Source organism: Equus przewalskii, chromosome 2, assembly GCF_037783145.1.
Source record: "Equus przewalskii isolate Varuska chromosome 2, EquPr2, whole genome shotgun sequence".
NCBI classification, from domain to species: domain Eukaryota; kingdom Metazoa; phylum Chordata; class Mammalia; order Perissodactyla; family Equidae; genus Equus; species Equus przewalskii.
Window position 1 is genome coordinate 61,118,744 of NC_091832.1, and position 15,885 is coordinate 61,134,628.

At 35.4% G+C, this 15,885-nt stretch overlaps 1 protein-coding gene and 1 long non-coding RNA gene across 10 annotated transcripts in view; one reads left to right on the top strand and one right to left on the bottom strand.

Annotated features, from left to right (window-relative positions):
* ADAM29 (ADAM metallopeptidase domain 29) overlaps positions 1 to 4,658 on the bottom strand; it is a 71,991-nt gene extending 67,333 nt beyond the window's left edge. For 8 of the 9 annotated variants that reach the window (XM_070607696.1, XM_070607722.1, XM_070607706.1 and 5 more), the window contains exon 1: positions 4,530 to 4,646. The gene's annotated coding sequence lies outside the window, so the exon portion shown is untranslated. Of the gene's footprint in view, positions 1 to 4,529 lie in introns of all 9 variants that reach the window. The other variant, XM_070607687.1, reaches the window with a different exon arrangement.
* The window catches only part of LOC139081591 (uncharacterized), a 31,621-nt gene continuing 20,390 nt past the window's right edge, over positions 4,655 to 15,885 (top strand). The window contains exons 1-2 of the long non-coding RNA XR_011536720.1: positions 4,655 to 4,730; positions 5,764 to 5,795. This is a non-coding gene — a long non-coding RNA (uncharacterized lncRNA). The remainder of the gene's footprint in view (positions 4,731 to 5,763; positions 5,796 to 15,885) is intronic.

The window sequence follows — 15,885 nt, forward strand, 5'->3', positions numbered from 1 at the left end:
CACCCCAGAAACTATTTTCTTGAAAACTAGCAGAGTAGTTTACATTTTTTAGAATACTTCCTTGATGTTTTTAAGCTCACTTTTAGGGTCTAAGGATGTGGACATTGATCACCTTGTTATTTGTAGTTGCCTATGTCTGATTTATCCAAGTTGACAAAGGTGACCTATTGTTCTTTCCCACCTTTAGCTTAGTGCTTGAAAAGACAGTATGTTGCTGTTGTTTTTGTTAAGCAATAATGATTGTTCTCTGTGGAAAAAAACACTGTCCTTTGTAGACCAGTGATCCTCAAACTTAAGTACGCCTAATAGTTGCTTGTTAAACTTGTTAAACACACAAAATCATGAGTGCCACCAGCAGAGATGCCAGCTCTTTTCACAATGGTTCTTTGAACACTATTCTCTATTATTATTCCCAAGTTGGGAAGTTATAAGAGCACTGTGGTAAACATACTCCTGGAGCAGGATAACTAAATTGTTGCCTGAATTTCCTGCTTATGAACAAACAATTGTGTCGTCATCAGTATGCAACTACTCACCTCAACTTTTCCTAATCCAAAGAGCCTACAGAACCAATACAGAAGTTTTAGCCAAATTACCCAATTTAATGATTCCTTGTTCCCCAGATTATCTTAGTAATGTTAAAAATGCCAGAGCGCTTTGTAGGGATGGGAGCTCAATATTCTTCTCCTAAAATCACATATATACACCCTCAAAAGCCAATATTATATCTAAAGTGATCTACCCTGAACTAATAATGCCTACCTGTCCAATGAAATGCCATTTTGGCCAAGAGTTGGTAGCATTGTCTAGTTCCCCCTCCCACCCACCACTAGTCTCTGAACCATAGCATGCAGAATTCACCCTACTTCTGATTCTTGTATAAAGCATAAAGTGAAAAGGCTTGAGCAGAGAAGAAAACTCCAGAATTTCTTTTGAGAAGTTAGGATTTGGGTCTTAAAATCAAGGTTCATTTTATCTCCTTCTTGAATTCATTTAACTAACTCGTTTTTGAGAGTGGAAACTGATGGGCCAAAATGGATACTAGGTGATGTTCTTGGCTACTATTCTTAAGGCAGTCATCAGTTTAACAAGGTAACATATCCCTCAGTTTCTGAATAATAGCCAGTAGGCTTTTGAATATCAGTTTTGGGGGACAACTGAGTGATCTGGTTTTGACCTAAATGCCCTCATGGGTTTGTCAAATAGTATTATAATTTTTTTTCAAAGATTGGCACCTGAGCTAACATCTGTTGCCAATCTTCTTTTCTTCTTCTTCTCCTTCTCCTTCTTCTTTTCCCTAAAGCCCCCCGGTACATAGTTGTATATTCTAGTTGAAGGTCCTTCTGGTTGTGCTATGTGGGACACCACCTCAGCATGGTTTGATGAGTGGTGCCATGTCCACATCCAGGATCCAAAGCAGCAAAACTCTGGGCCGCCAAAGCATAGTGTGCAAACTTAACCACTCGGCCACGGGGCTGGCCCCATGTATTATAAATCTTTGGTACCACTTATCAAGAATAGGCAATGAAATTTATTTATTTCCTTAATAATGTTGATTGAATACAGTGGTCAATTTGTCCTAGGTGTGGGCAGTATCATGTAAAATTCTTTCAAGATTTCATTTGAGGCCACAAGCAGCCACTCTAAGTGTAGAAGGGATTCTTTCTGTGTAATAAATGCCTTTTTCTAACTTTGGAACCAAAAGCTGGTGTTGTATAATATTCCATAACATTCTTTTTGAACTTCCAACAATATGGTCTCTTTTAGTATTGTGAGGATTGAGATCATGGTGAGGACAGCCGGTTTGACATAATGGTCAACTGGGGCATTCTTTTGCTTTGATGTCTCTTTTTGACTGGACTTCTATCTTGAAAATAGCAAACTCTTTAAAAACCATTAGAGCTTTTAAAATGCTTCTAATCTGCTGACCATTTTAAATTAAGAGTTCCTACTTAGGTAAGTACCTTTATTTTCTCTAAAGCTTTCAGAAATAATAGACTCTCCTCAAAGCTTTCTTTTTCTTTCAATTCAACTATCATTGTAGGTATAAACCTTCTTTTTCATTTAGCCAGGAAGCTATTGGGACCATAACAAATTCTGTCGCCTGGGCAGATTTTTGCTTCTGGGAAGGAGTCATATTCTAGTGGTGAATTGAGATCTGTTACAATGTATCCTGCTCGATATGTTTTGGTTTCACTCTTAAGATATGACCTACAAAAAAACAAGATTAAATCTAGATTTCTAGGCATGTTTTAATAAACTTCTTAGGTGTATTTAAATAAATCTATTAGATATTTAAAAAACAGTAGTTAGGGAGTCATGAGCTTCCCGTCTTCTATGGAAGAAGAGAAGTAAGATTTAAAGTATCACAGTGATGAACGGAAATGCAGGAGGGAGAGAGTAATAAGACTTCATAGAAAGTAAGCCTTCTTACTAGGAAATATTGCATATTTTCAGTGAGTGGCAAAGACTGGCAACATAAGTGACTATTAAGTTTAAGATAGACTACAAAAGAAATCATGTTAGTAGAAGCCCCCAAGTTGGCAGCTGCTGCTATCAGCTTTAGATGAGTAGGACTTTGGTACTGGGTCAATTGAAAAACAGCTATGTGGTATTGATCTGTAATGATTCCATAAAGCTGAGTCAGAACACCAAGGGCTTATTCAGATCTCTTATGTGTGAATAGACAGAGAGATTTATGATGGGGTAGGCCTATGGTGAGAAGTTGTTGAAGAGCTAATTTTTTGTTTTTGTTTTTGCTAAGGAAGATTCACCCTGACTAACATCTGTTGCAAATCTTCCTCTTTGTTTTACTTGGGGAAGATTAGCCCTGAGCTGACATCTGCACCAATCTTCCTCTACTTTGTATGTGGGTCGCTGCCAACACATGGCTAATAAGTGGTGCAGGTCAGTGCCCAGGATCCAAACCTGTGAACTCAGGCTGCCAAAGTGGAGTGTGCTGAACCCAACCACTACACCATGGAGCTGGCTGCCGAAGAGCTAATTTCTAAAGCACAAAATGCCTATTCATGCTTAAATTACCAGAGAAAAGATTTGGTTATGAAAGAACTGGTTAAGTCATACAGTATTGAGACAATTTCTGAAAATTAGTGTGGTAGCCAGTAGCCCCCACCTGTGCATGCCCTACAGTCCCCTCCCCTTGTATGTAGGTAGGATCTGTGAACATGATAAATGTCACTTCTGTGATTAGATATTGTTTCATGGCAAAGGTGAAAATACTTTGCAGATGTAATTGAAGTCCCTAATTAGTTGACTTTGAGTGATTCAAAAGGGACATCATTCTGGGTGGGACTGACTTAATCAGGTGAAAGCTGTAAAAGCAAGAGACTTTCCTACTGGCCTCAAAGAGAAACTAACAGCCATGTTGAAAGCTGCCAGTGGAAAGCAGCATCCCTCAGTAGCTGAGGACCTCAATGCTACAGCCACAAGGTACCAAATTCTGTCAATAAGCTAACAAGTTTGGAAGAGGACCTCAAGTTCCAGAAGAGAACAGCAATGTGGCTGATACTTTGATGTTAGCTTTCAAGACCCTGAGCAGAAGCCCATGTAAGCTGTGCCTGGACTCCTGACCATGGGCATTGTAACATAATAAATGTATGTTGTTGTAAGCATCTCTAAGTTTGCTCTAATTTGTTGTGCAGCAATAGGAAATGAATACATTTGGGAACCCAATGACTGCTATAAACAGTGAGACCCAGGAATCATCTGTATGGTCTCTTAGTTACTATCCTGAGAAAATTCTGAATTGTTACAATTTTTCAGGGGTGAGAAATTTACCTCGTTGGGATTAATTATGTCCCAAGGAATACACTTTACTTTGACAAAATTTTTACTTCTCTTTAGAAAGTGTGTAAAAGATAAAACCAATTAAAGATAAAACAATAAGAAGATAGATGGAGTCAGTTCTAGAGCTCAAATCAACTTTAGAGTACAACAAAAATGATCAATATATGAGATAAACATAAAACAGAGGGAAATGTAAGACTTGAGGTCTTGCATTTAATTTGAGGACTTTATTGATTTTCCCAGAAGAAAGCAAAGAAACGAATCTTTGAAGAAAAAAGATGCTCAAAGAACAGAAAATAGGTTTATAGCTGTAAAATACAGTTTTATAGTGCACCAAAGGTAAAAGAATATTTGGATTTGGTACTACAGGGAAGTAGGAAATGATTATTAGATTTATACTCCTGAGATTCTGAACAAATCTATATCCCTACCCTTTGGATTTTTTTTCCTTATCTTTCTTTAACTTAGAGAACAGAAGTATTACAAGGAATAGTACAAAGGTCAATGACTCATTTCTCTATTAGGTTTTCATCTTACTGATTCTAGTACTTCTTTTGGTTCTGGTTTTACAGGATATGATGCAAGTCTGGGTAGATGTTTGGAGGGTTCAGTCTGGAACTGACAGGTTCAGCCCAATAATATTGGAAAATCAAAATAGTTACGATTACTTCTTAGACTTTAAACTTCTGTTTAGAGTATGGATAAATCAATGTTTAAATTACCTATGATCTGATTCTGATAGAGTCCTCAGGGATGTCCAGGAATAGGCCATCAGGAGAGCATGTATTTTATAGTAAATTCCCCACACCACCCCATTTAGTTAGTGGATGTGATGTCACAAAGGAGGAAAGAATGTTTCTCAATTAAAGATCTGAGGGTGACAGTTGGATTGGGACATGCAAACTGTTTGAAGGTTATTGAAGGTACCTAGCACACGATAGTTGTTGGCTCCCAGGGAGAGGTTGGATGAGGGTCAGGACATATCACATAAGGCCTGTCAATCAAAAATTTGCAAGATTTTTGTTTAATATCTAGAGAAATTGGCCCTTATGAGATAAAGAATAATTGGTCACTTGATTCCCCCTTAGAGACACTTCATTAATTCCCTCAATTTATTTGTTTCCCTTTTGTTTTTTAGCTAAACCAGTGCAACTATTTTTCTAATATTCTTTATATTCAAAGTATGTAAATTGAGAAATTAAGGGAGAACCTATAAGAAACATTTTGTAAGGGCAGTCTCCTGCTCTTGCTCAGTAGAATTTAATATAGTTTTATTGTCAACTCTAACTTTACTCTTTTTCTATGTGAAATATCACATATTTATTCTCCACTTTGTGCTGTTCACCAGAAAGGATCTCTCTCTTGCATCTCTCCTAGCTACATTCCACTTTTGCACTTACCTGAATCTTTTGCATATGGTAGTTGGAAGCTAAGGGAAGAGGGGTCATTCTCTCAAGTTCTGGTTAAGCTGCGGTCTTAGGGAGGCGCTGTAAACACGAGTCCCCGATGTGAGGCTTTCACAAACATACATGCCCCTCCTCCAAAGGTAATGCTGGGCTTCGAACCGATTCTGCCCTTCTCAAGGCACAGGTTTTTTTTTTCCTCTTCCTTCCTCTCTTGCAACCACAGTGGATTCCCATCTGTGCCCTCAAGCAACAGGTTTTGATGATCTTGCACTTTAAGGCTTTATTCCACATGGGAGTAAGAGAAGATGACACTGAGTGGATATTAGGCAGTGGATGCTGTTTCACTTCCCAGACAGAACCATGAGAGAAGCTTTCCGAGGGTTTTGTCCAGTCTTCCCTGTGAGCACCTGGTGGGGTTCTTGAGGAAGAGGTTGCAAAAGGATACAAAATTACATTTGCCTGTATCCCCACGAGGCTTCCAGCTCTCATGTTCACCCATACTCAGACTTTAGCAATTATTTAAAATTTTCTGCTTGCTGCTTCTTACCAGCTTATATTGCCACTACGTATCTTATGTCTCAGGTAAGCAAATTCCTGGATCTTGTTTCTCCCCAAGAGTGCATTTCACATTCCTGATTTTAATTTTTTCCCATTGCAGCTTTCATTGTCTGATTGGAAAAAAATCATTAATTTGGATTTTTTAAAGTTTTTTTTTTATCGTAAGGGAATGAGAAACACTACCTGATTGGCCATATCTCTGAGATGACATCAGAACCCAGCAGCTAGTTTTTATGCAATTTTGCTACCATTTTGGTTGAAGTTAATCTAAAGTATTTTCTAATCCTGTCTTAAACAAAGCCATTTTCTCTGGAAAGCCAGCTGACCGCTAGCTGTGTAGACTAGTTAAGAGATTATAATAAATCATAGAGTAAATTAGAAAATGATGCTAATTTCTAAGCTCTATTTCCATTTTTGCATGATTATGTTAATCAATTTTTATACACAATGCTTACAAATCAAAATAGTAACTCATTTTTTTATTAATTATATGACTCATAACTAATTTTAAAAGCAATGGATTTTTTAGATGGAACCAGCAGTAATCATTTTATACTTTAATTCTATATTCCATATTTGATAGTGAGTAGTCAACAATGGTTCCATTGTGAGCCTATCCAGCCATATAATAAATCAGTTTTTAAAATTAATAACACTATAAAACTCAGATTTTGACTAAAATCCAACCTTACTAATATATGTTCATATCAGAGGAGGAAATGTGATTTCAGGTTAAAATCATTGGCGAGACACTGAGAGATATGCCCACTTATTCCACTAGTGGGTTACATTCATGCACACATCTGTATTGGTATGTTAATATCTATAGATCTATATGTCACTCTCTATATCTATCAGGTTCATTTTTATGGGTTATACTTGGATTAAAAACATAGTAATCCAAATAGGTTTATATTTGCCTTTTCTTAAATAATTCAAAGCGCGAGAAGAAGTCTTCAAAGGAACTAAACACTGTTATTTTATTTCTCAAACTTGACTAGCCCACAGCTTATATAAAAAGTCAAAGCGAAACAGAAGGGGTATGTGTGTGTGTTCATCTTTCTCAAATTATCAAACCATGTCCAACGTTGGTTTGTGAGGCTGGGGGATTTTTTAGGAGGCCAAATATCATTTTAGTTTGTACTGTCATGGTATTAAAAGATATGATTTATACAGTAGAGAGTTCTTTCATTGTTATAATATGTGGCCCAGAGTAACAGTGAATACAGTGAGGCATACACTTTATTTAAATGCATATGATGTGTCATTCAACTTAAATCCTCTTAAAAATTCCAGAAGAAATGTACTGTGTTAATATTTTTTCTCGTTAAAAATTCACAAACATCTATCCTACAGAAAGAATGAGTTAAAAATACTTCATAGAAATATATTTTTGTCGTCACTATGCAACTAATGCATCAGTGATCGGTTATTATTATCCTGACAAATACAGAAAAAAGCCTATTCTCTGCTTCCCATAGCTGAAAGTCCTCCTAAACATTCAAAACATTCAAATCCCTCAAAAAAAAAAAAAGGCATAAATGTCAAGGAGCATCACAAGCAGAATAACAAAGTTTGCAGTGAGGGGTACATCTCTTATTGAGTAGCAGCTCTAACAATTCCTGTGACCCAATTTAACATTCTCGCTCTCTATCCTTTCCTCTCAACTGATTTTCATCAGCTAATTCATAAGTTTAGTATTTAGCTAGGTAATTTCTGAAAGGTCAACTCAAATTCTATTTTACGGAGAAGTAAGATTGTTACGGCCTCCATTAATATTCAAGTTTTTACTTTCAAAACATTTCTGAGCAACGCAAAGAGAGGCCCTCAACTAAAGAAGGAAGGAAGGGGAATTAAAACTCAGAGGAGGTGTTGCACGTAGCAGTGATGAAAGGATCTGACCTGGCTTAAATGGCCCTAGGAGTAGAAAAGCTTGATTACTTTCAGGGAACTACCAAGTCCTGAGTACAAATATTGTTGAAGATCAATCAAAATATGGAGGCCAAGACTCTGTTCTTATAGACCCTTCTTGGCCAAAGAGGGCCCTGTTTTGTCCAGGCAGGACAGCCGTATATGGGTTATTCTTTGTTTTTATCTTAAAGTGTAGGTTTTCTAAGAACAACTTTCTGCATATTGACCATGGATCATCTAATGTAACAACTTTAATTTTTTTCCTTTGTTGACAACCCCACATGGGTTGCTAAAATAATAAAGCTCATAGAAGCTAGAGTAACAGAGTACAGGGCCTTGACCCCAGAGAATAAGTGGGAGTATGGAAGAATAAGCCCCAACATGACTTGATAGTACTAACCTGACCTATTACTTGTGATTAAGTCAACATATTGGCAATTATTATATGTATGTATATATTCACAATTCTCAATCAAACTATAAATTTAAAATTAAGAACACATTGAAATAACAAAAATATTTTAGTCCTTATAATAGAGGGTCCCAATAAGTATTTCATGAACATAAGTAACTAACCAAAATTTTGCTGCCGTGAAAATTGTAGTAGTCATTATTAATAGAAAAGATTTTTCATTTGTAGTTCTGAGACAAAGTTATAAAAGTTAATTAAAGGTTTTTATGATGAAGTTGAATAATTATAAATTTACAATATGAAAGAGTAGCATCTATTAAACTTTTATAATCTATTTAAAAAATGTTCTTACCTTTAACTCATTAACTGTAGCTGTTCAATAGTTTGTGAAGTATTACTGAGTAATAACATGTCATTTAGAATAACTTTAATGTGTAAGCCAAGATAAGCAAACCTTTGAATTACAAAATGAGCTTACAAAATGTGGAGAGAAATGTAAACATTTTAAAGTTTCTCATTTTATTTCTGTCACCATTACTAATTATTTACAAGGTCTAATTCAAAAGAGTTCTCTATTACAGGCATGCTTTCGAATCTATAGGAATTTTCAGTGAAGAATCACTTCTTAAATGTACTTTGGTTAACCTAAAGCATTTATTTTAAATTAAGTTTTTGAAAGTCTTGTGTAATTCTTCCAAGTAAGTATCCCATCAATAGAAAGTATATTTTTCTCCACTTATATTTTATGAGAAAATAACATTATACAAATTTATAATAGAATATTACAGAATAAATCCCACATTTTTGCAACTATGCTAATCAAAATAAATCAACCAAGGTACTATAATTAAATTAAACAACTGCCTTAAGCAGTCTTCAATAATTAATGTAGCACTTTACTTGTGTCTATTGAAATAACTTTCTAAGCCCAAGATAGAACTACTCCTGCCCAGAGTGCCACGTGGGCAAATAAAACTTAGATTAAACTTTCATGTCCCTCTAAATGCTCCACTTGACCAGAAATGCAGTATATTCAGTCAGTCAATCCCCAAACACCAAGCCAACTCTGCACCTCCCCACCCCAAACAAGGTTGACTATGTGGCCCCAATCAGATACTTTCTATTTTTGTCTTCCGTGTTCTTTACTTTTTATCCCACAGAAGCTTCCTACCTTCTGCCCCATTTTGCAGTTCTCTGAAAAGAGACTGTTCACTTCATGAAGTGTGAAATAAAATTTGTTTATGTCACCTAACTTGTCTTTAATCATTTCTTAACATGTCTATATCACTGAAGTTTTGACTGAGTTCTCACAAACTTTGAGGAGACATTATAGTTACAAAGAGGTAAACTTACTCTTTAATCAATGTATTTGTAATCCATAACAATAATAAACACAACTGCTGTTATTTTTGGACACTACTGTAACCCAGGCTTCATATGAGACCCTTTATATATACATCACCCTCCATCCATGCAACTATGCTGGAAGTTATCTGCTATCCTCATTTTTACCTGTGAAGAACTGAGACTCAGAATATTCAAATAAGTCACCCAAAATCAAACTGCTTATCAGAGACAGAATCAAGATTTGAATCAAAACGTGGTTGAATGAAGAATTCTTTCAATTTTTCAGTTTTCTAATCATTCTATATAATGACTTATTCCATTTATCCACAGAAGTCCATTAATGTGAACTTATTTTATAAAAATAGTTTGAACAATAAGAGAGTTGGCTATGTTTTCAAATAGGAAAATAAAAACATAACAGGTGAATCAGTTACTATATATTAGTATAATATATACACTCTCTATATTATATATTATATGTACAGTTACTATATATTATCACTCATATACATACATATATAATAAAAACATAACTATACATATATAGTAATTATTCATTTATTTTTTTAATTCCTTTTATTGAGGTATAATTGACATATATGATTGTATTAGTTTCAGGTATACAACATAACAATTCGATATTTGTATATAATATTGTGAAACAATCACCACAATAAGTCTATTTAACATCCATTACCATACATAGTTACAAAAAAATTGTTTTTCTTGTGATGAGAACTGTTAAGATCTACTTTCATAGCAACTTTCAAGCATACAATGCAGTTTTATTAACTGTAGTCCCCATGGTGTACACGACATTCCCATGACTTATTTATTTTATACCTGGAAGTTATAACTTCATTTATTATATTTTTATTATATATTTATATATAATGACTATAGGTGACTTAGTAATGGGTTGTTATATCCTTTTATATTTAGTCAGGGTTTGAGAAATTCCACAGACATTGAATTCCAACTAAATCTATGTAGACCACTGCAACAGCCATGAGGATCTAGATATGCTGAGATCAAGCTCTTTACGACATGGCTGACCAGGCCTCACAACCTCTTCTTGATCCAGGAGGAATGATCAAATTGATAAATGAAATTCATGCTGAAAAAAAGAAAAACAGTCAAGAAGCAATTGAAAAGGCTAAAGTTAGTAGATATAGAAATTGGAAAAAAGAAAAAAGAGAGAGAAGGGATGAATATCAGAGAGCATTTTGTGGGGGAAATTATAGGGGAAAAAACAAGAAGGAATCCTCAGCGTGAATCCAGAAAACAAGGAGGTTCAATGATGACCCTAACGTGAAGGATGAACAATCATGACAGGAACAAGAAAAACAGGGGTGCCCCACTTGGCAATAAAGGAGACCTCATGAATTGGATATCTGAGCACCGGATGCACAAAAGTAATCAGAAATCAGAGGAACTTCCAAAGAAAGCTATTATCATAATTTTATTCTTCAAATTTTAACGTGAAAACATTTATTTGATCTCTTTAGGTTTGTTAATAAAGACTGTATAAAATGTATTTGATTGCAGTGTAAAAAAAAACAAATCTATTGTCTTATTTTACCAAGAATAGAAACAATAGATTATGCAGTCTTTCACATCCTTTAAACTTGATATTTGATCTCCATATTTGGAATCAACACGAGATGTATGTCACTTTGCTCAGAACAGAGATTAGATGAAACAGTAATGACATTTTCAATGCTATCTTATGCTATAGTGCACCAATTATTTTCCTGATTTAGCTTCAGCTGCTATAACAAAAATCCTATAAATTGCATGGCTTTAAAAACAAACATTTCTTTCCTACAGTTCCAGAGGCTGAAAGTCCAAGATCAAGGTACTGCCAGATACAGTGTCTGGTGAGGACCAAATTCCTGATTCATAGACAGCAGTCTTCTCTCTGTGTCCTCACACAGCAGGAGGGGTAATAGAGTGTTTTACAGTCTCTTTATAAGGTCACTAATCCCATTCATGAAGGCTCCATACTCATAATTTAGCATCTCCCAATGTCCCCATCTCTTAATACCTTCATACTGAGGGTTAGGATTTAAACACATGAATTTTGGTGGGACACAAACATTCAGTCTATAGCACCTCCTAAATGGAAAAATTGCAATTTCATAAACCTATAAAGTTAGCAATCACCTAGAATCTGAACACAGTTACAAAAAAGTATATCAAAAAAGTTATTATTGGGCTGGCCCCATGGCTGACTGGTTAAAGTTCTGTGCATTCTCCTTTGGTGCCCTGGGTTCATGGATTTGGATCCTGGGTGCAGACCTACACCACTCATCAGTCATGCTGTAGCAGTGACCCATATACAAACTGGAGGAATCTTGACACAGATGTTAGCTCAGGGCTAATCTTCCTCAAGCAAAAAAGAAAAAAAAAAAGAGGCGAGGAAGATTGGCAACAGATGTTAGCTCAAGGTGGATCTTCCTCAGAAAAAGACAAGTTTGTTTTTGAGATATATCACTAGAGATATATATGCCATTTATGCTCTCATTCTAAGATACATTGCTCTAGAGTTGTTGAATGCCTTCAGCTTGGCACAGAACCAGGCATTAATGAAGATGCACAGATTCTTTTATGCCACAAGGATACCCTGTATGGTTGCTATAAGTGCTTTATACACACACACACACACACACACACACACATCCTTTCTCCACTCTGCTTTTGTTGCTTCCACCTACTAATCAAAAATTAGGAACCAAGAGGAAGCTAATACAGATCAATATAAAAAACAGAAGTAATCTACTTCTTAAAAAATGAGTAATTTTATTTGGAAGTCAGTACATGCAGGGAGAAAGGCCATTTATTTTTGTTAAAGGACACTGAATGCCTGCAGCATTTTCATGTACTACTAGGCCATTTTCCTTCACATTGTATAGGGAAGAAAAGAAAGCTCTATTGTAACTAAATTAAGCTGAATAATGGCTCACCAAGAATGTCCACATTCTAATCTGTGGAACCTGTGAATATGTTACTTTATATTGCAAAAAGGATTGCAGATGTGATTAAGTTAAGGACCTTGAAACAGGGAGATAGGCGTGGATTATCTGAGTGGGCCAAATGTAGTTATAAGGGTCCTTATGAAACAAAGGCAGTTGGTCAGAGAGGACAGAAAATGCTACCTAGCTGGCTTGAAGATAGAGGAAGGAGCCACAAACAGCTTCCTCTAGAAGCTGGAAGAGGCACAGACAAGGATTCTGCCCTGGAACCTCCTGAAGGAACCAGCCCTGCTGACATCTTGATTTTATCCTTTGGAGACTCATTCTGACTTCCTCCTTCCAGAAGTGTAGGATACTAAATTTGTGTATTATAAGCCACTAGGTGTGCAGTAATTTGTTACAGCAGAAATAGAAAATGAATACAATAATATTCTTTATTTTAACCCTGATTACACTTACTGTATATAACATCTCTTTAGTGTGGAAAATGCCTTTTCCAAAGATTTGTGCCCATTAAAGAGATTTATTAAATTTCACTATCAGTCATTTCACTTCTCTGTGTTTTTCACTCCATCTCTCTCACCTCCTGCACACATAAACAGACACAAATCAGCAAAGCAAATCAGTCTCTGTATAGGAATACAGATCCTCTCTGTATTCCCTAAAGGGAAGGGAGCTAACAAGTTTAAGTACTTATCATATTCCAATCATCTTATGTAAAATAATTTAAAGTCTGTTTTAGGTCTAATTATAGTCCTAACTTGGTATATATGAGGAATTTAACGTTACTACAAGTAAAGCAACTCTTCAAAGTAGCTGTGATTCTGATAGGTCAGAGAGACATCTACACTCTTGTTCTGTATGTTTAATGCTTGCTTCTACTTATATATTCAGGATTTGATATATGTAGAAGTTTAAAATTTTTAAGAGAGGATGAATGGATGTTAGAGAATCATTACTTTGGTTATTACTGAAGATTTGTTTATGTATTCCATATGACACATTTAAAACATGTTACGCTGTGTCTTAATCACTTGGGCTGCAGTAACAAGCTACTGTAGACTAGGTGACTTAAATAACAAACATTTGTTTCTTACTGCTCTGGAAGCTAGGAAGTCCAAGATCAAGATGTGAACACATGTGGTTTTTGATGAGGATCTCCTTCTAATTTGCAGATGGCCGTCTTCTCACTATATCTCATATGGGAGAGAGTAGAGAGAAAGGAAGTAAACACTTTCCTGTCTCTTCTTATAAGGGCACTAATCCCATCATGAGGGCTCCACCCTCATGACCTACCTCCCTCTCACTGGCTTCATCTCCAAATACCATCACACTGGGGATTAGAGTTTCAACATAATATTTGTGGGGGGACACAGATGTTCAGTCCATAACATACTGATAAGAAAGTTAGATTCTGGATGCAAACTATGAAGACAGTATCACAAATCTGCAGTATATTTCTGGTTACTAAAGGATGTATTTAAACTCGCTAAGAAATGTGTAAAATATGGCAGTATGATTATCTCTTTACATCAGAGATGAGGAATCTAAATGTATTGTTTGTTTCAACTGATGAATTGGGTATTTAGTGACCATGAAATGAATTATATACATCTACTTTGAAGTAGCTGTTTACAAATAGATGCAGTATGTCAATGTTTCAATATAGAACTATAAGTCATCTTTGATTAGGATAATTTTCATTCTTTCAACATATGTTTACTAAATATATCACTCTACTTGCTCACCAAGCTCGAAGGTGGCCAGTCAGAGATGGCCTCGCAAAGGAAGTGATATTGCAATGATGAAGCAGATAGATGAGTTTGGTAGATCATTCTAAATGGGGGTACTAAGGGTAATTTTGAAAGAGACAGTGACAAGGAGCTCTGTATGGCCAGATCCATGGACGTTATAGTGTGTTGACAAGGGAGGAGACAGGAAAGCGAAGCAAAGCAAGAGCTTTCTTTCATAGTTGTACGAAAGAATCTGGTGTAGAAGAATAGAATTAGCTGTCCTGACTTTATATTTACGCAGATTCTTCACTTTATATTTTTAAATTATATTTTATCATTTTAAGGTTTTAAATAATTTGCCTTCTCAATTTTTTATTCAATGATTTTTAAAAATATTTTGAAATGGTTTGTATACCAAACACTCTGAAGTAATGTTATAAATATATTTTAGTATATCTATAAAAAATTATTTGTGTTCCAGTGATAATAAGGCAATTGGATTCACTGGGATCAAAACTTCATTAACAAAGTCAGATTGGTGCAGAGAAATTGAAGAATGTTCCTATTTGCTCACTGTTGGGTCACTGGCATGTATAGCCATGGCCATAGAGACAGAGTAGGCTCAGGACCTGGTTGATTCAGAGTGAGCCATAGACTAGTTGAAAGAAGGATCCCATGGGAGGGGATTCCTAGTAGTGTAGAAGCAATGATCAGACAGATCCACAATTCACCCAATGGATGATCATAGAGTCAGGGTGGAAGCCCATCACCTAGTCACAAAGATTACAAGAAAGGGCCTTGCCAGGTTATGTTGAGAAAATATTTAATTCCCTAGAAGATCAATCTTTGCTGCCTAATTTCAATGTTTCCTTATTAAAATTGCCATAACATAGTGTGTCATATAAATGTACATTTTTATCTTAAAAAATAAAAATGATGTCTGTCAAATATCTAGGAATATCTGTCACTTTAAGAATGGTATCATGACCTAAACAACACTTTATTTACTTCTGAAAAATTTATTCAAAATATTTATTGAGTACCTAAAAGAGCCAAAATATTTATTGAGTACCTAAAAGAGCCAAAGAGTTGTAGGTCTGTGAAATAGGACAGTGAATGAGACAAATAAATTACTTATAAAGAGGACAAATCATAGAAAACAAATGCAAAAAGATAATTTAAGTGTAAATAAGTGATATAAAAATAATACACTTGATTTAATATTCAGTACAAAATGTCCTGGGAGTGAGTAGTTGTAGTAGTTAAGACTGAGTGCTCCGTAAAGCCTCTATTACACTGGAGCCAATACCTGAATGCAAAAAAGAAATCTGTAATGCAAAGATTTGCATGATGAACTTTTTGGATAAGAGGAAAAATAAATAATATGACACTATGTTGGAAATAATTTAACATGTTCTGAAGACAGAAAAAAGGTAACTTCGACTAGAGTATAGTGGGCAGGAGATCAGAGACAAGGTAAACCTAGAAATAAGCAAAGCCCAGATTCGGTAGTGACTGGTAGACCATGGTAAGAGGAATTAATTTTATTGTAAGTAACATTAGAAGTTTTATGTTGTTGCTTCTAGGAAGGAGTGTGAAATTACTTCATTTTTAGAGGTTCCATCGATCATTCTCATGATAGATTCCGTCATCACTCCACCACTATTCATTATTCTGGAAATACTAGATAACACTGTTATGTGAAAGTGAGGAGACAGTTAAAATGCTATTTTAAT